The 24630-nt window shown below is 43.6% G+C and overlaps 1 protein-coding gene across 50 annotated transcripts in view; it reads left to right on the top strand.

The window, feature by feature from the left end:
• Positions 1-23113: 23113 nt before the first annotated feature.
• Positions 23114-24630, top strand: part of LOC138922933 (heparan sulfate glucosamine 3-O-sulfotransferase 4-like) — a 94581-nt gene continuing 93064 nt past the window's right edge. For 29 of the 50 annotated variants that reach the window (XR_011436062.1, XR_011436063.1, XR_011436069.1 and 26 more), the window contains exon 1: positions 23122-23250. The gene's annotated coding sequence lies outside the window, so the exon portion shown is untranslated. Of the gene's footprint in view, positions 23377-24333; positions 24506-24630 lie in introns of all 50 variants that reach the window. The other 21 variants (XR_011436076.1, XR_011436072.1, XM_070259377.1 and 18 more) reach the window with 6 other exon arrangements.

Raw genomic sequence — 24630 nt, 5'->3', positions numbered from 1 at the left:
TCTCAGTAAAACTGGGAATACACACCTCACGGGTGAATCTCGGCTGGATTCAAGAAAGCCAAATCTAAATGTGTTAGTGGGAGGTGATTTCTAACGGTACTGATTTCTACTCTTTATCTGCTGTTCCCACAGGACTAATACTGAGCAATGGGCAAGGGGACATGTTTATAATTGCAGCCCTCTAAGTCTGGGGTCAGCACACGTTTTCTGGAAAGCACAGATAGTAAAGATTTTTAGGCTTTAGGGGCTAAGAGGCCTCCTGCTCTAAACCTTTGTAGCATGAAGGCAGTGACAGAGTATACGTAAAGGAAGGCGTGTGGCTGCATTCGCACACTCTACGAAACAGGCAGCACGTCAGACCTGGCCTGTGGATCTCAGTTTGTTCATCCGCTCTAAGTCGATAAGAAGGCCCTGTTTGCAGAGTTCTTTCTAGTCTATGAAAATGCTTTCTAAATCACTGTGACCATTTCAGTGCACATACCTCTTGGTATTTTTTCTTTTTCGTTATCTCACTTTATTTCTCAAGCATTTTCCTATGTTTTTAAAACATCTTAATGATTTTCATGGTTTACAGCTACAGATTATATCATATTGATGTAAGATTTGTGCCACGTGCTTCCCTATAAAGACAATGTATATCCATGGGTCATATGTATGGGGACCAGATATATATATGTGGGTTTTTCTCCTGCCTCAAACATTGGCACAGCTGTTTTGATAAGAGGAAAGGTATTTAAAGGAACAGAAGGACAGAATTTTAAAAACAATTTTTTTTAAGATTTTATTTTTTTTCGTTTTTCTCCCCAAAGCCCTCCAGTACATAGTTGTATATTCTTCATTGTGGGTCCTTCTAGTTGTGGCATGTGGGACGCTGCCTCAGCGTGGTTTGATGAGCAGTGCCATGTCCACTCCCAGGATTCGAGCCAACGAAACACTGGGCTGCCTGCAGCGGAGCGCGTGAACTTAACCACTCGGCCACTGTTCCAGCCCCTAAAAAACAATTTTGATTGCATTGAAAGTCTAATATGCGTAATAAAGGAGCCATCGGACTTCCTAGCTGATATAGCTCAATAGAGCAGAATGAACATGAGGTTTGCAGCCGGACATGTAAAAGTCTGCACCCTGGCTTTGTCACTTACAAGTCGTGTGATCTCAGCCAGTTGTTCAATCTGAGTCTCCATGTCTTCATCTGAAAATGCTTTTCCTGCAAGGTCATTCTTGGTATTAGAGGCAGTGTATAGAAGACACTTGGCTCAGTGCATGGTATCCAGAAGGTGTCTATAAATGAGATCTCTGAGTATTGTCGTAGGTCACTCAGTGTTATATCATGACCCACTTTAATAGTCCATCTTCCCTTTAGAACTATGACACAGTCACATGTAAGAAGAGCGCCCTAGAACTATTTTGTCTCTTTGTGTTTTTTTAAAACAAGTCTTCTTTCACATAGTGCTTCATGGTTTATAAAACACTCTCAATACCTCTTTAATTGATCTTCGTGTAATCCTAGCCTTAGCCAATTGACAGAATATAATCTATCACAGGCCGCGAGTCAAGTGCAGCATTCCCATTTTTGTGGGTATACCAAAGGCCAGATTATCTTAGTGACCTGCTTAGAGTTGTGTGGCCAGCTAGGAGCTTATCTGTAGGATACGACTTATCTTGATTTTATGGACCCCCCTTTCCCCTTCCATTACTAGTAAAGTTGCTAATGGGTAAGATTCTAATTTTATTTTTTTACTTAATTCCATCCTATCCATTCCAGACCGTGGGGTTCATGTTGCTCTTTTATAGATTTGCAGAGAATAAAAATTACACTCCTAAGCCACCTCTGATATAAGAAGCTATGTATAGTATTGCTTTTTAACAAAAAGGTCAAATTTTTCCAACAGGAAAGTACTACCCCATCACCTGGTGTTCAGATCGACCCCACTTGTGGGTGTGGTTGGTCACCAGGTTTCTCTGATTGTCTCACTACCTGTCACTATTTCATTCTTACCCCGAGTTCCCCATCTAATATCCAAAATGCTCCCCAGGACTCAAAGTGGTCTTTGGTCACCTGGCGATGTGCCATTGGGTCTTCAACTGTTAGCTAGCAAAGAGAGGGTGGTGAAGTCAACTCTTTAGCAAGAGTTGAAGGCTAGGATTGACTACTACTGCCACTGTAGTATGGATGGATGTCACATGCAGGATGGGCAATCACAGGGAATCAAGTTTCCTAAGTAATGAAAGGCTTAGAAACAACAGTTTTTGTTGATAAACTTCCTTATCTCTCCTTACGTTTATAGCCAGGACCAATTCTTTGATTTCAAAAGCCGCTATATTAGAACTTCATCAGAAAGTGTGCTTTTAGCCACACGTAACAAAGAGCTTTGATTCTTTCAGGTTATCCAATAAGAACAGTTCGTTGCTGCACGTAAGGAGAAGTTTGGAAGGTAGGGTGGCGCCAAGGTTGGATAATTCAGCAGCTCAATGATGTCACGGGTGATCTGGTTATTCTTGGCTTTCTCCTCTCCTGTTGTGATAGGTCAGTTTTCTGTACAAGCTAGCTTTTCTTCATGGTTGTGAAGTAGATTCAGCAATATTAGGCATCACACCCAGAATCAACACCATCCAAAAGAACAAGAACGTGAAAAACAAGATATGACACCACATTTCTGGTGCCTTTTTTTTTTTTTATCAGAGAGGAAACCTTTCTCGGAAGCCGCCCAGCTGATTTCTGCTCAAGTCTGTTCTCCAGAATTGGGTCACATAGCCTCCCCTGCATGAATCACTGGCAAGAGAAATGGGATCATCATAATTGTTTTGGATTAATCAGATGTGTCCTCTAAGGCCGATGGGGAAATGGACACTGGTGCTCAAGCCATCAAAGAAGGAGCCACGAGAACCTGCTGCCACAGGGCAAAGGGGAGAGTAGATGTCGTTATGGGTCACTTAAATGATAAATGACAAACCTTTTTATGTGCATACATCTGTGGGCTAAGCATTTAGAAAATATCCTACGACACATGATAGAATCCTTACTCCTAAGTCATTGTCTTCCCTCCTCGTTCAAAGGGCCCCTGTTTATAAATTTCTACTGCCTAAGTCCCAACTGTAGACCTTTGGAATATGAGAAAATACCCTTTTTAATTTCAGAAGTAAAATCTGTTTTACCTTTTCAAAAGTGAAAGTCAAACTCTGAGCTGGAGAATATTTGCATGCAGCCATGCCGTCGGGGAACTATAGAGAGGTCCATTCTTAAGAGGTAATGTGGCTTTCATTGGCCGGTAATTGAAACACTACCTACTGAGTGCTTACTGTTCAGTCTAACAGCCCAGCTTAATATTTCCTCTTCCAAGAAGACTTCCTTAGTTCACCCAGTCTGAGATCCTGTTTCCAGTTCTCTGTGAACATTGTCTTCTCTGTAGTCTAGTTATTTAGGTCCACATTTACTTCCTCCTTGCTGACTAGTCTGTGAGCTCCTCTGGATCTGGGCCTCAATCTCAATCTGTTTCTCCAAACTGTGGTACAGAGCTGGACATAGGAAGTATGCAGCAATATTTCTATATGTTGATAAATGAATGAATATGTGACTGAACCAGCAGAGGAGTTAGCTGAGAACAACTTAATAACACTACTGCCAATCACACCACTACTAATTGTTAACACCCATGAAGCACGTTACCAATATGCTGGGCGCTTAAGAGTCACAACCTTATGAACTGGGCATTCCTTTATTACATGATGAAGAAACTGAGGCTCAGGAGAGGTTTGATACTTGCTCGAGTTGACACATCTGGTAACACGAGGGGCTGGGCCTAAACTCAGTTATGCCTGTCTCCACGGTCTTAAGCACTTTGCACATCTAAGGATGTGGTTGGATTATGTTCCATCACACGGGAAAGAAATGACCTGGATAACAGAGTCTTCTTAATTTTGGTCTAAATGGACTAAATATGGTAAAAGAGTGAGTGGGTGTGAACTTGGGGTTCTGTTTTTAAACCCCCTTAAAATTTGTGATAATTGAATAGAAAACTCTGTTGCCTTGAATGGATGTGTTTGGTTATCAAGGAGAGAAGCTTCTCGATCTGATTGTTGAGTGCAGCGTGGAGGCCTGGTCCCTGGGATAGCCCAGGGATGAGGTGGCCTCGGCAGCAACAACAGTTTGTTAAGAAGTTCAGGCTACCCGGCGTCTCCACTTGGGTTTCCTCTCTAGGCTTTGGGAAGATGTTCATGGCACTGGACAGTTGTTGACATGTGTTGATTCCATCTCTCGGCAAAGCCTAACTGGTCCAGGCCCTTTTTACAATCCAGGCACAAAACCATCTGAAGTCGGGATTAGACACAGAAGCCCTGAGCTGTGGGCAGGAGGCACAGTAGCAGACTGTGTAAGAACACGGGCTTTGGCGTCAGAGGATCTCAGCTTTGAGCCCCGGGACTCCACAAATGTTATGCATTAGTTGTCATTTCATTATTATTCTGATCTTCACATGGTTACTAATTCCGAGAACTTGATCAAGTCATTCTTGGCCTTACAGATTTAGTTTCCTCAGCTGGAACTTGGGCATGACAATACTCAGTTCCCAGAATTGTCATGAAGAAAAAATGAGATAAGGGAGGTGACGTTGTAGCTCAGGGAGACCAGGGGCAGGCCTGGATTTGTGGGCATGTGGCCTGTGCAGTTGCACAGGGCCCTGTGCTTAGGAGAGCTCCATGCTTGGTTTAAGGATCTACTGTCGCCATCTTGAAATTCTTAATAATTTCTGAACAGGGGTCCTCACGTTTTCATTTTGCACTGGGCCCCACAAAGTCTGTAGCTGCTCTGCCTGGAGATCCCCTGGACATGTTACAGCACCAGTCCCAGGAGGAGAAAGATGCTCCCCGGAAGGAGCTGGCCAGGGAGGGGCTCTTCCTGGTTGGGAGAGCACCGTTTCCACATCTGGTGTCAAAAGGAGTTAGTGATCATCTGGCCCTTTTTGGGGGGAACCAGGATGTGCTCTTTCTTACCCCTGGACTTTTGCACACCCTTTCCTCTTGCCAGTAACACTTTTCCCCTGCATGCCTGTCAAGACTGAACTCCTAGTCCTCCACATCTTTTGCTCTTTATGAGAAAAGACCTTTCAAACTTGCGAGCAAGTGGCATGATAGTATAGCCCTGGGGACATTTGGGAATCTAGGCTTCCTTTAATGCAAGATCAATTTGTATCTCATCTTTGAGGAGTGAGTAGACATAGTGGGGAAGAATTAGACCCGGCACCAGCCAGCCTGGGTTCACATCCCAGCTCTGCCCCTTCCTAGCTCCATGACTTTGGGGGAGTTTCATAAACACTCAATCCTTTAGTCTCCTCATCTGTAAGAAAGAAATAATACTAAAATTACCTACATTCACAGGTCAGCTAGGAGGAGCAGATGAACCCATGCAGACACAGCAGCTGGAGCCATGCCTTTGCAGAGTGGGTACTCTTGTCCATAAGCTAGAATTATGATGCTTTTCCACGCTCTGTGATCTGATTAACTGAAAGACCTTTAGAATCAGTAAGAACCAGTTTGCAACTGCCCCTGGGAACTTGCTAGCTGTGCGAACCCAGGCACAAGCTGTTATATCTTGATCTTACCCCTTCAATCATAGGAATTCTGGGAGTAAGACCTGCGATCAGCTGCAAGAGGTAGGATGTAAGGGAAGGAGCATAGGTTCGGGTCTTAGAAGCCAGCGCTTACATTTCATCTCTTCTCTTTACCAGCTGTGTGAAATTCCAAGTTATGAAAACTCCCAGAACCTTATTTTTCTCTTTAAAAATGGGGGTAGCAGTACCATTTAGAGAGGTGCTCCTCCACAAAAGAACACGAGTTCCACAAGGAGAGGGGTTTGCTTGCTTTGTTCTTTGCTGCATCCCTCGGACAGTGCCTAGCACTCAAGAAATGCAAAATAAACATTTGAAGGAAGGGATTGTTGAGAGAATTAAATAGCATGATTTATGTAAAGTACCTAGCATGGAGACAGGCCCCTACATAGCAGACGCTCAGGAAAGCAATGGCTGTGGATATTTTCAAGTCAGGTGGGTGGGAACACTGTGGGTCTAGCCAAGGGCTCCATTCGGAGCAGGACTGCCTGTCCCTGCTCCTGCCCAGGCATGCTGCTGGGATTGAGAAGAGGGATCTGCCACAGCAAGGATGAGCAGAGTTGCTGAAGTGAAAACGAGGTGCATGGGCCTCTCCAGTAGAACGAGGGGAAGGAGATGGCTGTAGGTCACATGGCAGTTTCCACTTATGCAGCAGCAGGAAGAATGCCCCCCGACTCCCTCAGGCAGAGATGAGGCTCTCATCTCACTCTTTTCTACCAGAGTAAGCTTAGAATCGTGGTAGAGCTTAGCTTACCTGAGGAAGGTGTTTGTATTCCAGCCAGGGAGGGGCTGGGGAAGGCTGGCAGCCACTGCAACACGCTGCACAAAAGTAAGCTCTGATTATCACTCCATTTGTTTTGACTAGGCAAGTGTTAGATCCTAATCAAGCAGAGAGGAGCAAATTGGTTCCAAATTTAAAAAATGAAAGAGAAGAATGATCATTTAGAAAGCGTGTCAACAAGGGGCACTGGCCTGATTCACCGGCAGCATGGCCCAGCGGAGAGTAAGGTGTGGTTTGAGTTCTGATTTCGACTCTAAGCCAGAGTATCCTCATAATACATTAGGAGAAAGTGGCTCTAGCTGAGGTGTTCTCTTTACACTCACTGGAGAGTGTGTATGAGGTGAGATTCCCTCATTAAGACCTTGAAGAGAGGCTGTGAAGTTGAGTGGAATGAACACAGGCTGTGGGATTGGGCTGGTCTGGATTTGGTGCATGCTCCACTGCTTGCAGGCTGGACAATCTCAGCCTCTCTGAGCCTCAGTTCCCTCATCTCTAAGCAAAAGTAATAAGAACGCCAGTGTGCAGTGAGAATTAAGTGGACATTACATATAGTCTTGCTTAATAAATGTTCCCTGGGTCCATACCCCCGCAATCCAGAATCCCAGGTTCCACAGTCAGATTTCAGCTCTGGCTGATTCTAGGAAAGCCAATGAGAGCTGCAATAAATGATTGAGAGAGTCTCACCCCTGATCGCCTCTTCTCTAGGACCTTCCTGGAGTCTCTGGTGTCTGACTCAATTCCACAGGTTCTTGGGAGGAGGGTAGGGTGAAGGAGGGACGGCGGGAGGCAGGCCCATGGATATCTTGATATCAGGGGCAAGACTCTGCTGGGTTTTAAGTGCAGATGCCCAACCACCGAGGCAGCACTTAAGGGTAATATATGCCAGGATGTCTGAATGACATCTTCAGCTTCCTCAGCCAGGCCTCATCACTGCTCCGTATATTCATCATCTGCAGAGTTAACACACATTTATTGAAGCCCGCTTTGTAACAGGCCTGTCCTGGCCCAAGAACAAAAGAGGTTTAAGTCGTGGATCCTGCCCTTATTCTTGGGACCACATGGAATAAGTCAGATAATATCCCCAAGTTACCTTGCTCCCCATCCTGCATGGCTTCCAGCCTGCTCTCTGTGCCGGACCCTTGTCCACAGGACATAAACTAGTTCATCCATTCCTGTCCTAATGTGTAATCTCCCAAACTGGAGATGCTTCATGAAGTACGGAATAGGAGGTCTGGACGCATAGAGTACAGGGTTTCAGATTCCAGATGCCTGGTGTCTCCATTTCAAGAACCAATAAAAGACAGAGTAGAATTAGCCTCATCGTCTGCCCAGATCTCTTTTGCCATCTCTATGCAAGGCGTTGCTATGATTCTGCCATGAAAAATATTTAACAAAGTCAAAATACCATCTGCAGAAATTAGCAGGGGGGGAAGATTGGGTTTAAGTAGGAACAAGTCATGGGTGCATGCATTTTGAGAGGGAGAAAAACCAAGAGCATAAATGTAAGATGGAAAGAGAGAGTTGTCAGAGGGAACACAGAGGGGGCAGTTATGAGGTTGGTCTCTGGCTCGCTCTTCTCCTCTCACTGATATAATGCACGTCTTTGGCTTTCTACGTAGACTGGCAAGTTAATATCTCCAACTCAGATACATCCTCAGTGTTCCATATTTGTATATCCAATTGCCTCTTAATACTTTCTCTTAGGTATTTCAAAATACTCCAAACTGAAGCCATGCTCTTCATGACTCCCTTCCTCGAGTCTGCTTCTCTTTCTGATTTCCCTCTATCGGTGAAGTCACCGTGATCCATTCACTTGCACAAAGCGCAAACTTAGGAATCATTTGTGACGTCTCTTTCTCCCTCCATCCCCCATATCCAATTCATCACCAGCCTGTTGACTTTAATTCCTAAAAGTCACTCGAGTCGATCTACTTCTCTTCCACCTCCTGCCAATATGCTAGTCCAAACTGCCATTTCTTTCCTCAAAACTCCCCACAGTCTTCCAGCTGGTCTTCTTGCATGCAGTTTCTTCCTCACCCTGCACCCAGAGGGATTCTACCCAGATGCATCTCTGATCACATCATCCTACCATTGACTCTGTCCTCATAGGGACATACTAAAACTCTTCAGTGGCGGCTCCTTGCTCATATGATAAAGATATGCTCTAGAGCTGGAGACAAAGTGAGCTCTCCCCAGCTGAGCACGGAAGTGGGAGTGGAGGAAGGGTTCTTTATCAAGGCCAGGTACGAAGCTGTTACAGCACAAGGGGAAGTGGATGCTGGTCATGGAGAGACAGCAGACATCCACCACAAGGACAGTCTCTCAAGGGAGAGTTTTCTCAAGGAAGAACTTTGCAAGGGATTAACAGGATTTCAAGACCCTGTACAGGTGGGCTGAGATAATGGTTTCAGCAAGAGACTAAGAGACCTTATAGGCTTAGGGAAAAGCTGACTGAGTGGAATCAGGGCATGTATATCAAGTTTGGGGCAGCGTTAGTAAGACCGCACTAGTGGTGAGGCCAAGGCACCTAATATGCATCTGACTGCTGAAGACTTCCAGTTCATGGAGCTATACAGGAGCAGGCTGGGGCTGACAGGAGTCTGGCATGACTTGGTCATACTGAACCTCCGTTGGCTTCTCCCTGCTCAGAAATCATCTGTTCTATAATGTCTTCTAGAATTGAACTGGGATTTGATGTTGTACTGCCCGATCTCTAATTCCTGGGAGTCAGCCTTGAATCTTTGTTCTTGCCTGAAAATTAGCTCAATTGCTCATCGCCAGCCTCCTGGTGTCTCTCTCACCTACCTACCCTGAAGATTTCTTCTTTCCTTCTTGAAGTTGAACTTATATTTCATAATAGGTGCCTCTGTTTAATCCACCGTTTGAAGTGCTGGAGGAGCAAGGAAGGCCAGACGAGTTTCTTCCCTTTCAGCCCATCTTCTGTGTCTCTCTAGAGACATTAAAAAAAAAAAAAAAAGCCAGCTCTCTGTTTAAATTTTCTGCAGACTAAAGTTCAGCTGCTCTAATGTGGCACATGGAATTCTTTGTAACACGGCCTGCATCTTGTAGGGTTTCTTGGTTACAGGCACAGTAACTATCTCTGAATGGTGCAAGCCTTAGAAAGCTCATGGAATGGAAGGCATAGCTGATCAAAGAAGCCTAAGAAAGGACTGGAACCAGGAGACCTCCAATAATCCAGAGAATAGGACTTAAGCGACAATCTCTTCAAGACCCTGTGGCTGGTACAAACCAGTTCCAAGACATTTCCCTCAGCCCCTCCGTTCACGATTTAAAATCCTAAGAACCACCTCCCACCACCTCTGTGTAGCTTCTTAGAGGAAATACCAACCAAGGTGTCCCACGTCCCTTGGGTAAGGAGCAGTGACCTAAGCTCAGCCAGCTTGATTGAGGAGGGCAGCGCCATTCTTAAGCCCATGCAGAAAACATCCCTGCACTGAGTCATCCGCCCTAGAAGTCTCCACTCTAGTCCTTCTCCCATCACATCTTCCCAGGGGATAAGGAGGCCACAGGCCAAGGGCACTTGCCCACCTCAACCTGCACCCTCCCTTCTGGACCATTCTCTTGGTCACGGAGACCCTGGACTTCCCTGCCCAAGTTGGCTCTTCCCTGGATCTGTCCTCCCGAGGGCACATGGCACATGAAAGCCAGAGGGGATGTAAAGACTGCTGTCCACCCATTTTCACTGTGCAGGTTATGATGTACTCACACACGTACAAAAAGCCACTACAGTGATGGGCAGAGCTGGGAGTAGGAAGAGAAGTGGGGAACAGGCTGAGGGTAGGGATCCGGGAGCCATAAGCCAGGAGCCAGCTCTCCCCATGCTGCTATATTTTTGCAAGAAAATCTGAGAAGTCAGAGGATTCCAAATTTGAACTTGGCCTTCCAGGTCATTATGAAGATAGGAGGATAGTACATATTTTAAATGACACTTTAATAGATTGCTTTATAACTTTCAAATCCCTGGGCATGTGGTATATGGCCCTTCATTTGTACTCTTCCTCTGGGTCCTGCAAGGGTATAGGCAGGTCGGTCAAAGAGTATCAGGATGCTGCTACCCGAGGAAGAGACCAGTGATGTCCACGTGCTGTGGAGATTCCGTGTTCCCACCCCTGCATGTAGTGACCCAGCGCCCCGTGACTCAGCTGCCCAGGCCCTGAGCAGACCCTGCAAATGCCGGAGGCTCCCAACTGTCTCCCTGCCTCCACGTTAGCCCCCTGGAGTCTTCTCAGTCAAGCATCCAGAGGTATCTTTGAAACATATAATGAATCAAGCCACTTCCCAGTTTAAAAGCCTACGGTGACCGCTCCCCACCCCCACCTACCCCGCCCAGAGGAAAGGTCAAAATCCTTTCCACATTTCACAAAGCTTTGCATGACACCTCCCAGCCTCCATCCACCGTCTCTCTGTCCTCTTGCTGACCCACTCCAGCCATGCTGTCCTTCTGGTGGTCGCTGGGACACGTCAAGCTCAGCCCTGCATGGGGTCCTCTGCACCTGCTGTCCTTGTGGCTGGAACATTCTTCCCTTGGTTGTCCCCATGGCCAGCTCTTTCAGCTCCTTCAGCTCTCTGTTTATGCTACTTCCTAGCACAATCTTCTCTGGTGACCCCAACTAAAGTAGGGCACCCCGTTCCCACCGCAGCATCTCCCACCTCCTTTCCCTGCATTATTCTCCGCACAGCACTCTCCGTCACACTATGCGTCTTGATTGTTTCTTGCATGTTATCTATCTAGACAGACTAGAAGAGAAGCAACGTGCGGGCAGGGACCTTTGTCTGTCTGTTCCCTGCTGTCTCTCCAGCACCTGAAACACTCCTGAGCTCAGAGGTGACACTCCACAAATGTTTGTTGAGTGCATAATGGGATGAATGAATGAAAGCATACATGCCATGCCCCTGAGCCCCTGCATATGGTCCCCTCTCTGTCTGGGATGCCACCATCATCTTCTCCTTCAAGGCCTAGCTCAGCATTACCCTATCTCTGCGGCACCTCCTCCTCTCCATCCCACCCCAGCAGCATTGTTTTTGGTAGCCCCATCGTACTTTACACATACTTCTCTAATAATACTCACTACATTCAATTATTGTCTGGTGGTTTTTTTTTCTTTTAAAAGATGTACATAAGCAGTACATGAATACATTCACTTTATTAAATATTCAAACAATATAGTAAGTGAAAGATCTCCTCTAGGCTACTCTCAAAATCTACCTTTCCTTTCCAGAAGTAATCTTGTCTGGGAATTTACATACACATACATGGATAAAAAAGTAAAGTTTTGCTTTTGAGTGTGCATGTGTGTGCTTTATTATACCTATGTTCTGGCATTTTCTATGATTTGCATCTTTGACACAGAGTACTTTGTGTGATTGTCCGTTTTGTACCTGTATGCATTTAAATCACTTTAAAAAATACTTTAGCATTGAATTAGATAGAATGGAGGCATGAAGATTTAGTTGGCCATTCCCCATCTTATGGGTATTTAGATGGTTCACATTGCTGCAGCCATGCCACAGTGAAAGTTCCTACACAGGTCTGTTAGAGCATATGTGTTTCTCCAGACTACATACCTAGAAGGGAAATAGAGGATTTGAAAAGTGTGCAGATTTTAACCTGCCAATTCACCCTTTAAAAAGCCTGTAAAGGGGCTGGCCCCGTGGCCGAGTGGTTGGGTTCGCGCGCTCTGCTGCAGGCGACCCAGTGTTTCGTCGGTTCGAGTCCTGGGCGTGGACATGGCACTGCTCGTCGGACCACGCTGGGGCGGCGTCCCACATGCCACAACTGGAGGAACCCACAACGAAGAATACACAACTATGTACCGGGGGGCTTTGGGGAGAAAAAGGAAAAAATAAAATCTTTAAAAAAAAAAAAAGCCTGTAAAAATTATGCTTCTATGAAGGTGGGATATTTTTAATATTTGCCTATTTGCTGGGAGAAAATGTCTCATTCGAGTTTTGTTTTTCATTTCCCTGATTATTGCTGAAGTTTACATGTTTGTCTATATTTATTAGAATTTAGTTTCTCTTTTGTGACTCGTTTTTCCATCTTCTTGGCCCGTTTTTCTTTTCTCTTGCTGTCACTATCTTATGTGCCTGTTTGTTTTACTTGACTGTGAGCTCCTTCAGGTGGTCATCACATCTTATTTATCAAGGTTTCCCCTTCCAGAGCACACAGACAGTGCTTAATGAATGTATATCCAATTGCATTATTGAAGCCATAGGCATTACCCTCTATCATGGTTATCATCATTATCATCCTCCTCATCACTGCCAGTACCATTTATTTAGTCTCACAGGATGCTAAGCCCTGTCTCGGGAGGTGTGCTTATATTGTCTCTCATCTTCCTAATACCTCGCCCAACAAAGTGACTATTGGTAGCTCTGTTTTACAGATAAAGCAGTTGAGACTCACGCAAGTTACACTGGCTGTCCAAGGACACTCAGCCGGATTATGAAGGGAGGGATTATGGAGCAGAGTCTTTTCAGCCTGGTTCCAAAGTATGTGCAGTCTCCCTTAGAGCAATTGGCCTCTTCCTGGCCACGCATTAGAATCACCTGAACAGGCTTTTAAATGATAGCTATATCCAGTCCTACCCCAGGACAATTGATTCAGAAACTCTGGGACTAGGTCTGGGGAAGTGGTGTTATAAAAATCCCTACATGATTTTGATGTGCAGAAATGGTTGAAAACCTTTGGTCTACATTGGGAGTGAACCAGCTTTTTTTGTAAAGTGCCAGATAGTAAATATTTTAGACTTTGCCTGCCATACAGTCTCTGTGGCAACTATCCACCTTTGCTGTTGTAGGGTCAAAACAGCCAAAGACAAAAATGAACGAACATGACTGTGTTCCAATTAAAACCCATTTACAAAAACAAATGGCAGCCAAATTCGGTCCATGGGCTGTAGTTTGTGGACCCCTAGTCTATATCATAATACTTCGAAGATCTCGGAATTTCGGATTGTCCCAGTCAAACCACGACATCTGGTCACATTAATTACCATGCTAAGTCTCAAGGACAGTGGCATGAGAATCCTTGCCCCACCTCAAGAGATTCTGCTTCAGTAGGTTGGGGCCTGGGCGTCTGCATTTCAACAAGGGATGCAGCTGATTCTGATGTAAGCAGACTTCGTAGGTCCTTACTGCAAGAATCACTGGGCTACCGAAGTATAATGTTCTTGGCAAGTAGCGAAAGCTTGGCTGGAGAAGCAGAACTGTTTCTTATCCAAAAATTCTTTAAGCTCACGGATAGACATTTTGTGCATCCCTGCCTTCCTTATGTTCCAGCATCCTGCCTCCAAGGTTCTGGAACCTTTGGTGCCCCAGCATCACATCTTCCCAGTCTGCACGTTGGCAGAGAAGGAAGCCGTCCTGCCTCTTCAACTCTGAAATTAGTAGAAGACCAAAGTCCTTGTATATTTCAAAATATTGAAGAAGAAAGTGACTGTTTAACCACCTACGTGATAAAACTGATACTGGCATTTATCAGTCTGTGTGTGTGTGTGTGTGTGTGTGTGTGTGTGTGTTTTAATAGTTCAGTAGTTAGAAAATGGAGCCTCCATTTTCCCCTCATCCGCTTTGAAGCTATGTAGTGTGTGAATGCCATCATTTCTGTTTCCGACCTCTTTAGCATCCATTATTTCTCTGTTGTCTACATCTAATAGTCTGGATCCTTTTAGTTGTTGATGGCACAGCAATTACTGGGGCTGCTGCTTTAGGATGACACCCAAATGCCTCTGAACAGTTGAATTTACTTACTGCTTCCCTCCTGAAAGCTTTTTAGCATGATCCAGCTGGGGTGGTTTCATCGGGAAAACCATTATTTGTGGCTCTCTTTTTTTGAGGGGTAGAAATAAATTTCCCAAAAGATGAAAGTGGACGCTGTTCATTGTGGATCTGCAATCTTACTTTTTCTTCTCTCTCCTTCTTACATTTCATTTGCACAGTTTTCCTCAGGAATGACTTCTTTCTGGGGAAATGGAATGTTCTAACTTGTACGATTGAGTCAAATCAATGTTTAGAGTGGTTTGGACTTTTAAGCCTTTTGCTGGATTTTGGCAGTATCATTTTATACTGTAAAACCCCTTTTTCCCAGGTAACCTATAATATTCATATTGAACATTATTCACAGCTTTCTAACACCCCCTCATTTCACTTAGCTATCAGCTAAGCAAATAGTGCTCAAGAGTTAAAAATATGCTATTCTTCCTCTACAGCACATGCACTTTTATGTGAAAGGGGAACCGCTCTGTGTTCCTAATCTCTATATACATATCTATCTGTGCATGTAGTAGCTTTCAACACTGTAATTAGACACAGAAACCACACCGTGCCAACACAGTGCACACATGCAGGTTTATAGAGCAGTTGTGACAAATATATAATATGGTAAAACACCTTTTCACCAGCTGGGACAAATTCTAGAGTATACAAGGAGAGTTTCAAATGAAAATTAGGTAGAAGAATCTGAACTATTTCATGCAGGAGGACTGCACAGATGAAAATATCTAGGACGCCTCTCTGGAAGAGTGTATTTGAGAGGCAGTGTGCAATACTGGAAGGCTGATAGCTCAAGGAGTCCAATCCTCTTGGATTTAAATCCCAGCCAAGGTGCTGTGTGATCTTGGGCAAGTTGCTTTACCTCCCTGAGACTCAAGTACCCTGTTACATCACAGAGATAATAGCAGCACGTTTACCTCATGGGGCTCATGTGAGGATTAAGTGAGGTAACAAATGTCAGGCTGCAGACACACTTTCGTCATCTGAGGATCGGAACCACAGTGTGGTGATGAAAATGAAAGGAGATATGTCATCATTACAACAGAACTCTCTGGAATATGCCCCTCCCTGCCACACACACAGCAAATATGAGTCTCTTTTGTGAACTGTCAATGTTAATAGCATCCACATTTACTCAGCTACCCTCATAAAAAAAATTAGGAGCTACGCTTAAATGGTTTCTCTCTCCTCCTACCTGTCCTCTTCTTCTCGTGCCTGATCCCCCATGGTCACTTGGTACCAAATTGTGCCATTCAGCCTCTGAAATAACTTTCTAATTCGGTCTCCTCAGCTTCATCCTCCCTGTCACTGCCTCAGTTCAGACCCTTATTGTCTTTTGTCTGGATTAATGCAAGAACCTCTTAACCAGTTTCAGTATCTTCGGCTTGGATCCTCCATGATCCATTAGTAGCCCCATTTTACAGATTAGAAAATTGAGACAGAGAGAGGTTCAATCAAGAGCCCCAAATCACACAGCTAGTAAGTGGTGTTATAGGGATTCCAACCTCAGCAGCCTGGCTCTAGGATCTCTGCCCTTTCCTACCTTGGACCTTGGTGCAGTGCATTATTTGGTTGTGGAAATCGGCAGTACCTCCTACGTCTGGTAATTGCCTCGAGTGAGTCCTGTTTCCCCCTCACCAGATGTTTCCTTAGAGCTGCTCTAACTGATACATCGATCCTGCAGGAGCTCCAAGGAGCAGCCAAGCCATTCTGCAGGAAGAGAGCGGGTGAAGGAGGAACAGGCAGAAATGTACAAATGAGTTCTGGTGGGAGACCATTAGTGCATCGTGGATGCTGTCCAGAGGCTGACGTGGGCCACGTATAAAAAGAGGAGGCTGAACTAGGGATGGAGAAAGTAGGGATTCAGGTCCATTTCAGCATTTCAGGAGTCTGGTCCAGTGGGTGGGGCCTGGCATGAAGAACTGCCAGGGGGGATGATGCTGGGATTCTGGCAGTAACAGAGGCTGCTGGTTTAGAGCAGGATCGCAGGCAGACGTGATGCTGTGGTACCACAGGGACAGATCATCCATGTTCCCGTGAAGCCACAGCCACTCTGAAGCCAGGGCCAGGGCTTTCCCATGCCCTGTGGTCATAGGCACTAGAGTGGCAGGAAAAGTAAACTGAGAAACTACAAGTTTCTCCTTGTAGAAACCTTACTCATTCTTTAAAGCTCACTTAAAAATTAATATTTATCTAAGGAATCCATACTTGTGCCTTTAAAATCAAATAGTACTGAAGGCTTTATAAAGGACCGTGACAGGCCCTCCCCAACCTCACAACCCCAGTCCTTTCTATCCCCCCAGTTCCATTCCCCATGGAAACCACTTGAGCCATTTCTATCATAGCTGTTCTTGTGTTTACCTCCATTTATATAACTAGTACAAATACTTGTATTTAAAAGTAATTTTAAAATATTAGATGCTAACTTCTTGCCGTGGTAGATAAAATTTGAGTAGGTAAAATTGCAGGTGGATGAAATTTGGTCGACACCCCATTCCCCTCTTCACTCTTCTCAATCTGTCCTCACTTAAATCTTTATTCATGAAAGTTCATCTTGGCATGGAAGGTGACCCCTTTCCTGGAACGTGTTCAGAGACTGCTCCTCCCCTGCTCCCACAGAGCTGTGTATCTCTCTTAGTGCACTGTTCCCCTTGCCCTTCCACGTTGGGGTTATCTATAGAACAGGTCACACAACTGTGGTCTTTACTGCTGTGTGCCCGATATTGGTAAACCCTGCTCTTCTTCCCTGTCCCTAGCCATCTGTATATCTCTCTGCTTTGCCAGTCTCTGGGTGGGGGGAAACCAAAGTGGGTACTTCATGTGTGCCCTGAAAGGCTGGGACACTGGTCGTTCACTCTGCTCTCTCTTTCCCTGAAAGGAGAGTTCTTTCTAGCTGAGGAGTTCCCTCTTAGCACTGAGTAATGCCAGCTTAAAGGATGGGGTGATGCAGGCAAAATGAAGCTGTTCTTCTTTCTCTTTATGTGTGGTTATTCTCACATTTTTTGTTCTGCTATGTTGCTAAAGTTTCTTAAGAGGGCTTTAGAGCTCTCCCAGAACTCTTTTTGATCATGGGTAGGTAGCAGTCTAATTGTTGATCTTTCTGGGAGGACAGAGGCTAAGATCTCCTACTGCCCCATCTTGGTGACATCGCTCACTAACACATCGTTAAGGATTTTTCATTTATATTCATGAGGGATAGTGGTCTTGTCTTTGCATGTGATGTCTTCACTTGCCATTGAAATCAAGGTAACTCTGGCCTAATAGAATGATGTGAGACCAGCTCTCTCCTTCGATATTTTCTGAAATAGATGGTGGGAGATTGGGATTATTTTCTCCATTAATAGTCAATGGAATTCACCAGTTGAGTCATCCGAATCTGGGCTTTTCTTCCCTGAAAGGGTTTTAATTACTAATTTAATTTTCTTGTTTGTTACAGATCTATGGAGATTTTCTATTTCTCTTTGAGTCAGTTTTGGAAATTTGGATCTAAGAATTTGCCAATATCTTATAAATTGTCTAATTTGTGTCATAAAGTTGTTCATAATATTCTCTTATAATCCTTTAATTTCTCTGTGGGTGGCCCTTTATAATTTCTGATTTTGGTAAATTCTATCTTCTCTCTTCCTTGGGGATGCTAGCTAAGGGATTGTCAACTTTATCTGGTAAACAGCCAATTTCTGGTTTTATTGATCTTTGTGTTTTGTATTTCACAGACATGTGTTCTAATCTTTTGTATTTCCTTTCTTTTGCTTGTTTTCAGTTTGGTTTATTTTCCTTTCTTTCCTTTCTTAGGGTAGGAACTTAAATTATTGATTTGAGACTTTCCTGTCTTCCACTATAGGTGTTTAATACTATAAATTTCTCTCTAAGTACTGCTTTAGGCACATCCCATAGACTTTGATATTCTATTTTTAAATTTTCATTCACTTCAAAGTACTTTCAAATTTTGTTCCCAATTTATTCTTTGACTCATGTGTTATTCAGATGGGTGTCATTTAAGTTCCAAATGTTTGTGGATATCCCAGATATATTCCATTCTTGATAGCTCACATTCCATTGTGGTTGGAGAACATATTTTATATTATTTCATTCTTACTAAATCTGTTGAATTTATTTTATGGCTGAGTACACGGTCTATCCTGGAGCATGTTCCATGTGCTATTGAAAAGAAGGTGTATTTTGTAGTCATTGAGTGCAGTGATCTATACACGTCACTTAATTTAATTTGGTTGATAGTGCTGTTCAAGTCTTTTATAACCTTGCTGATTGTCTTTCCTCTTTTTAATCCATTATGGACAGGAGGCAGTTGAAATTTCCAAGTATTGTTGTTGAATTGTCTCTTTCTCCTTTCATTTCTGTCAAATTTTACTTCATGTATCTTGAAGCTCTGTTGTTACATTCGTAAGCATTGGTAATTTTTATATCTTTCTGATGTATTGACATTTTGTCATTTGGATATGTCCCTCTTTGCTTCTAATAATATTTCTTGTTTTAAAATCTACATTGTCCAGTATTAATACAACCCTCTAGCAATCTTTTGGTAACTATTTGTATGATATGTCTTTTCCATCCTTCTAGTTTCAACTTCTGTTTGTCTTTGAATCTAAGTGTGTCTTTTGTAGATCACATATAGTTGGATCTTGCTTTATTATTCATTTTCCCAATCTCTGTCTTCTAATTGTTTTTTTAGACCATTCACATTTAGTGCAGTTATTGATAGGATCAGAGTTACATTTGCCATTTTGCTATTTGTTTTCTATGTCTTCAGGCTTTTTTGTTCTCTGTCCTTCCTTTATTAACTTCTTTTGTGCTAAATAAATCTTTCAGTATATCATTTTAATTCCTCTATTGAATATTTTTTACTGTTTTTGAGCTATTTTCCTAGTGTCTGTGCTAGGGATTCCAATATGCATTTTAACTGACTATGTTCTATTTCAAACGAATATTAACTTAATTCCTATGAAATATAGAATGTTTCCTCCAATGTAACTCTATTACTTTCCCCTCTTGTGCTATTATTTTTATATATATTATATCTATATATGTTACAAAACCAATACTACAATGTTACAATTATTTCTTTGTACAATCTCATGTTTTTTAAAGAATTTAACAGAAGAAATGAGAAAATATATTTATAGATTCTTTTTTTAAACCCAGAAATTTATTACTTCTGGCTCTCTTAATTTCTTCCAGCTGATTCGAGGTACTGTCTGATGTCATTTTCTTCCAGCCCAAAGAATTTCCTTTAGTATTTCTCACAATTCAGTTCTGATATCAAGAAATTCTTCCAGTCTTTTTAAATTTAAAAATGTCCTTATTTTACCTTTATAATTAGTGGATAGTCTTGCTGGATAAAAAAATTCTTCTTTACCATTTTTTCTTTCAGTATTTTGAATATGCCATTTCTCTGCCTTCTAGGGTCTATTTTCTCTGATGAGCAGTTAGATATTATTTATGTTGATGCTCTCCTGTACATGTTCAGTTGTTTTTCTCTTTCTTCTTTTAAGATTTTCTCTTTGTGTGTGGCTTCCAACAGTTTGACTATGATGTGTCTAGGTAAAACTATATCTTTGTATTTATCCTACTTGGAGTTCAGTAAGCTTCTTGGATGTGTAAATTAACATTGTTTCATCAACTTTGGGAAGTTTTGGACATTATTTCTTAAAAAAATTACAACTATTAGATCCACAATTTGAGGAGGTGTATTAGATGGGATTTGGGACATTTACTGGGAAAGTCTAGGAACCTGGAAATTGGAATGATTACATGTATTTGGATTCAGTTATAGCTGAACTCATTGGGCACAATGAATCTCCCTTGATTTCATAAGCAGTTGTTTCTCCCTGTGTGAGGCTGTTCCTTCATTGCTGGTATTCAACTATAGGATGAATCTCAAAATCATTATCCTGAGTGAAAAAAAAAAGCCACACAAAAATACACTGTATGATTCCTTTTGCATGAAACCCTAAAAAGATAAAACTAGTCTAATATTGACAGGCATAGAGAGAAACAGTTCCCAGATGGAGGTGTCTGAACAGTTTGAAAAGTGATCCAATATACTGGGGCTCTCAATAGATTGCCTCAATTACTCACTCAGATAAGGTTTGAATACAAGAATATCTTCAAGAGGGACATTATGTTCCTCAGTATTTTATAAAATGATCACTACCCATATGAGGGTGAATGCCAGGTAAGTACACCTCCCCCAATTACTGCTAGGATGGACTCAGTGTGAGGTCAAGATTAAGGTGAAGAAATTGTATTCCTTCACTTACATGGATTTACCGAGCATCTAGGAAGCCCAAAGTTATTATCAGAGGAGAAGGATATGGTCAAACATATACTACTACTTGGTCAGAACAGATATTCTATACTCTGTGCACTTTGCCTGGCAGGTGTACACTTGCCTCTGCACAGCTTTGAGGCTTATTAGACAGTTCAAGTTTGTTGTACCTGCCACACTCTCTGCAATTTTAAGGCCTTTAAGGTATACTAAAAGTCACTGCTTTGAGGAGCTTAGAAAAAGAAGTGAAGAGTAACTGAATTCTGACAGTGTCTCTCTCACTTCTCTCTCTCTCTCTCCAAATCCTAAGGGGTGATCCTAGTATAAGTTACCCCTGAAGGAGATACGCACTATCCTCAGGCCCTGTCCGAACTGCCTTACTGGGTCCGGGCCCATAATGGGAATAAAAAAACAGCTATGTTCAGAGTAAAATTGCAAGAAATCCAGAAATTAAAAAACCAAAAACACAAAAGTAACTCAAGATCTTGCCCAATAAAGCAGAAACTAGGTAGCATATAAGCGGGTGGATCTTACCATATTAGATTAGGAAGGATGAATTATGTTTGGATAGGCTCAAATTAATCAATATGAGTATACTCCCTGTGGACTCAGGAGCAGCCCATGTTGCATTTCAAAGCAATGAAATATGTATTTTCTCTAATGGGATACTGACAAATGTTTTTTAAAACTCTTAGAGTGTTTCTCATGTGCAGCCATCTTTTGTGGTGACATGAAGGGATAAGTGGTGGTGGCTCTTTGATCATGAAGTTCATTGAAATGAAATAGATGGGTATTCTACCTTGATGCTTCTTGAGATATATATCTATATACATGTGAAATTCTGGATCTTGTGGGCAGAAAATGAACACAAATCACCACAACAGGGATTCAGATTCTCTTTCTAAATCCTTGATATATCCTACTTTATAGACAGGAGGCTTTGACTAAAGGGAAGGCTGGGTCCCTTTGACAAAATTCCTCATAACTTGGTCACAAGAATATACAATTAAACATTTCCCAAAAGTCCCCAAGGGAGACCTGTGGCCACATACCCATCAACTCTCCTTCAAACTGGGTTTACAGTGTATGGTGGCATCATTGGAAATTATGGCTGCTACAATTACAGTCTCACTTAGGGGTGGTTCTGAAACATGTGGTGAAAAAAATCTTCCCAGTGGGTAGAGTTTAAGGAGGTATATTTAGTTCACTTTGTGAAGAACTGACATGTACTTGAGTTTCAATTTATACTGATTTATGTCCAGTAGCTCAGTGAGTTGACAGGTAGTAGGGGGCTAAACAAGAATAAGACTGGAAAATTGGTGACAAAAAGGTCTAGAAGAGACATATGTGGATGGAATTCTAAGAATAGGTATTGAATGGGGTTTATAAATGCTTAACAGAGGATAGGATATCAGAGGGAAGAGAACAAGTGAAGTGTTGGGTATTTATTCCTTTGGCTCTCCGTGCTGAGCCATGTAATGGGCATTCACAATATTTCTCTTCCTAAGACCACAGCTCTCGTAAGGATGGCCTTTTGTGCTAAGTTCTGATAGTGTTACCTACTCTCACTACAGCCCTGGGGGTGATAATAACTCTCTACCAACACTAGTTACAGGATGCTTCACTAACCCTACCCACATTTTTAGAACCCTATTTTATTAGACTCTCCTCAAGTGTCCCATGGTTTCTTGACAACTGACACCTGTTTCTTGAGGGGACCCTGACTAATAGGCCCCACAACAACCCTGATCATAAACTCCATGGCGGTAGGGAATTTACTCTCTTTTATTTGATGTTGCTATCCCAGCACCTAGAATGATGTCGACTGTACAGTCAGTTTTCAATAAATGTTTGTTAAATGACATATGTTGTGACCACTTTCTCTCCTTCGTGATCTTTATGTTAAAGTCTATTATGATTGATTTAATATAGTTTAACCAGCATTCTTGTGCTTTTATCTGTAATTTGCTAAAGAATGACAAAGAATTATAAACGTCAGCAAAAAGCAAGCAAACTTGTCGTTATGTGCATGGCAATCCAAGATATTTAACACAAAAATTTATGAAACAATAAGAGGATTTAGCAAGAAGCAATGTTAATGTATAAAACCCAACAGATTTCCTATAAACATCCACCCCTGGAGCACCTGTGCAGACCCTCAGTAGAGTCTGCACACTGGGCCCCAGGCGCGCCAGGATGGGGCTCAGGGGTTGGTGGGTCCGGCGGCTGTAAAGGAACAGGGTGGAGGTCCCAGGTTGAAAAATTGTAAAATTATAATTTTACAGCTATATAATTTAACTACTTCAGTCGTCATGTCTTTTTCTTTTTACAAAGTCAATTTTCCTACATAACTCCAAATTTTTTTCACACCATCTAAGTAATATTTTAATATTTTCCATATCCAATCCGTATTCAAATTTCCCCAATTACCTCCAAATGACTTATGAAAAAAATGCTATTTTAATCGGGAGCCAATAGCGGATTACTCTTTGCATTTGACAGCAGAGTTCAGGCTTAACCCTTAACCTCTTCGGGCTCGGAGGACCCTGGGCAGGAGTGATTTAAGAACATCGTCCTCCCGCTTTCGCGGAAAGGCCAAGAGTGACTTGAAATGTAGACGCGGAGGCCTATGGGAAATGTAGTTTTAAATTGGTGAGGTTCACGGCCTGGACTCTGGGAAGGGGACGCCACGCTCCTTCTGCGCATGTGCAGCCGTAGCCTCCTCGTTTGTCTTCTCAGGACTCCAGAGAACCGTTGGGGAACTTTGGGGTGTGCTCGGAAAATGCAGGGTGCGCACCTAGGGCGAGGGACTAGCTGGGAAGGGTGTGCCTGTGCTTGGGGATGGGAGCAGGAAGTGTCTGGGACCTCGTCGCCCCCCGCGGCGGTGTATAAACCCGGGCGGGCCGTCAGATCGGGTAAGGCCGATGGGGGAGACCCCGGCCCTCGGGCTCCCGGGGCGCAGGTGTTCGGGGCGGTCCGGGGTGCTCGAGGATCGTGTGACCAGCCCGCCTGCAGCCCGACCGGAGAGAAGCCGTGTCGGCGGCGGTGGGTGCGGGAGGGAGGAGTGCGTTTATCAGGCGGACGGTGACCGTGGGTCTGCGGTGGAGCCCAAGCTCTGGAGCACTACAGGCCCGGTCAGTGCCAGCTCTGTCACCTGTAAGCAGGGGCGACAGAAGGAACCTGGGCGAGAGTCAGGGTTCTCATCTATAACTATTAATAATGATTGTTTCACGGCGGCGTTTGGAAACATAGATCACTATTTTAGACAAGTGCCAGGTAGGAAGCCTTAAGTAAGTGACAACTGCTCTTATAGTTAGAGGACGCTTTGTTTTTTTACTGGATAGTTTAATGTACCCTGACAACCACTTCACCGGAAACCGAGGCTCGGGTCGGTGGCCCGATGTGCTCGAGTCAGGAGCTCCCAGCCAGGGAATTTGGATTCGAGGGCAGGTGTGCTTCGCTTCAGTCTCAGGCTTTGTCTGATGTCACACACACAATGATGGCATTACAGCCTTCACAGCACTTAGGAACATGGCATGTCCCTGCGTCCCCAGGGATGTAAAGGAAAGGATGTGGATGGAATCCCACCGTGTGTCACATGTATCCTGGGATTTCTAGTGTCTCTTCAGGTCCCTTGGGTCAGACAGAGGTGCCTGGCCCCCTCTGCATTGTCAGGCTTTCTGTCCTTGAAGTCTAATGTTATAATGAATTCCAAGAGTCAGGCTTTTTGCCCCTAAAATGAATTTATTTCTCAGATCCATGTCCCAGTTGCCTTGAAACAAACCAGCCCTTGTGAGGCAGGAAGCAGGGGGCCTCTGTGAGGGAGTCTTACCTGGAAGAGAGCGCCCCTCTGACCTTAGACCTCTCTCCAGAGCTTCAGAGCAGAGACAAGAGCCCAGAAAGGAGCAGATGCTAGATTTGCAAGATCAGAAGCAGGTCTTGATCCCCCTGCCCAGAATGAACCAGACTTGATGATGATGCCACCTTCAGGAGCCACCACACTGTGTGACAGTGGGGCATTTGGGCTGTCCCTGGGAAGTACAGGTGAGCTGGGGTGGCCCAGGGGCAGGCTGCTTAGGAAAGGCTGCTTTGTTGGAGAGCTGTGAGGGCAAGGTCTGGGGGTAAGGGACAACCAGGCAGAGGGAGGAAGTTCTGTCTCCAGTCCCCTT

This window comes from Equus caballus, unplaced genomic scaffold, assembly GCF_041296265.1.
Source record: "Equus caballus isolate H_3958 breed thoroughbred unplaced genomic scaffold, TB-T2T haplotype1-0000019, whole genome shotgun sequence".
In the NCBI taxonomy this organism is placed as follows: domain Eukaryota; kingdom Metazoa; phylum Chordata; class Mammalia; order Perissodactyla; family Equidae; genus Equus; species Equus caballus.
The sequence above is the reverse complement of the archived record's forward strand: the minus strand, read 5'-3'. Positions and strand labels throughout refer to the sequence as shown.